Below are 2,271 nucleotides of genomic sequence, written 5' to 3' on the forward strand. Positions count from 1 at the left end.
CCTTTTTTTTTTTTTTTTTTTTCTCTCTCTCTTTCTATCGTCCTTCCTTTTCTCTTTTCACTAACTACTGGCATGCACTGAACCCAATGTCGCATGCCAGACCCTAGCGTACAGGTGCGCACAAAAGCACTTGAGTTGATTATTGTTGTTACTGTTTTTGAGATGCATGTTGCAGAGTTTGGTATACATCGCTACACTCCCCTCTCAGGTTGCAGAGGATAAGACTCAATGGAGTCACAAACTGTTTTCCTTCTAAGATCACGGACATTAGTTATCTAACTTCCTCCTGTAAGCTTTTGTGTAATAATTATCCCCTGGTTTTGCCATCTAAATTCTGATTTAATGGAGTGTACTGCTTTATGATTCTTATGAGATGCTATTTCCTTTCTGCCATTGTCATTTCTTGTTATTTTCAATAAAGCTTTTTGAAATAAAAAAAAAAAAAAAAAAAAAAAAATACACTCTGCACCTGCCCCCAGGGTACTTCGAATCAAGTTTCCAACCCTTCAGACCAGCTACACAGTTCAGGAGCCACCGAGTTACTGTTTGCTGCTGCTAAGCATGAAGAAATTGTGCCAAAATAGGCTCCGCCCCTTAAGGTCAAAAGTTGGAGTAGGCCCAAACAACACCGCATGGAAATGCAGTTTTGCACTAAAGTAAAAATACAAACACAATATAACCCTCAAGCATAAAACCAATAAGTTTTAAGTGCCAGAAATAAAAAACATAAAACATTGTTTTTTATATTGTCTTCCATGTCACATAATGCCCAAATATCAACTAATGATAAATATAAAATAGGGACTCCAGTAACACCCCTCTTATTAAAATAGGTTTTACTGCTTACCCCATTCCCATACAGGGAAATAATGCCAGCTAGTTCTGATATACCAAGTCTCCTCAGAAAAAAAGGCTGCACATACCTTAATGCTGCTTGTAGCATGAAACCGGTCTCCACACTGAAGATGTTTCATGGTTACCTTCAGAAATCTTGTGGGAACCAGCGTGGATCTTGGCAAATGCTAAGATCATCAAACCTCAGGGCAGAAATCTTCTTCCATATCCCCCTGAGGAAAATAGTATGCACCGGTACCATTTAGAATAAAAAAACTTCTTGATTGAAGAAACTAAAACTAACACCTTACTTTACCATGTCTTCCTAGTATAACACAGGCAAAGAGAATGACTGAGGGTGGAGGGGAAGGGGAGGGGCTATATATACAGCTCTGCTGTGGTTCTCTTTGCCACTTCCTGTTAGCAGGAGGTTAATATCCCACAAGTAAGGATGAAATCTGTGGACTCATCATATCTGTGTAAAAGAAAAAAGAAAACTGCAATAATATAGTTAACACTACGCAGAGCAAAACCCGGTATAGAAAAATAAATGATTTATATTGCAATATCCCTCACAAGAAAAATAAAGACATTCCACATTATGTGAACAGAAAACATTTGCAATAATATTACTCCCAGAACTACATTTACACCGTTCTCCACTAGAGTAGACTAATAATGCGGCAACACATGACCAGACCCAAGAGAGAATGGCGCCGTTTCTCCTTCTCAGTGAAGGAGGAGGCGGGGAACACGGCAGCAGAATGGAAATGAAGCACGAACATTTAATGACATTGCGCTTCATACTTCCAGCCACACACACTGATAAGTAAACTCTTTCTTATCAGATCATAATGAGAAATAGGGCTAACACAGAAATGTCTACCGCCACAATGCCTTGAATGCACCCAATCTTGTCTGATCTTGGAAGTTAAGCAGGGCCAGGCCTGGTCAGTACCTGGATGGGAGACCGCCTGGGAACACCAGGTGCGGCAGAAAAACAACAACAACTGGGTTTGTATATAATATGTTTTTCCAAATTTTGAACACTGTATTCTAACATATGAATTTTCTTATTTTCTCTGAATAAAAGTGATCAGATGCAGACAGAGCTTGACAAAATAAGGATACCATCTAAATGTATTATAATGGATTTTTTAATCACAGATTTTTAAACTATATGTTTTAAACACAAATTAAAGGTCAGTAAAACAGGAAGTGCTTAAAAAACACTTCCTGTTCAACAATTGTATGGCCAGCAATCAATCTGGTATAAAAAGACCACTACTAACACCATAGTCTTGATAAAAGTATCTTTGTGACCGAAACGCGTCGACTGGTAAGCACAATTTCATTTTCTATTGATCTGAAAACAATATACACCATCATATCTTTCTTTTACAGAAGGATCATGCAGGGATTATAACAAAATATTTG

At 38.0% G+C, this 2,271-nt stretch overlaps 1 pseudogene; it reads left to right on the plus strand.

Annotated features, from left to right (window-relative positions):
* Nucleotides 1-1,714: 1,714 nt before the first annotated feature.
* On the plus strand, nucleotides 1,715-1,833 carry LOC128644644 (uncharacterized; annotated as a pseudogene).
* Nucleotides 1,834-2,271: the final 438 nt, after the last annotated feature.

The sequence above is a fragment of the Bombina bombina genome, unplaced genomic scaffold, assembly GCF_027579735.1.
Source record: "Bombina bombina isolate aBomBom1 unplaced genomic scaffold, aBomBom1.pri scaffold_1043, whole genome shotgun sequence".
Lineage (NCBI taxonomy): Eukaryota > Metazoa > Chordata > Amphibia > Anura > Bombinatoridae > Bombina > Bombina bombina.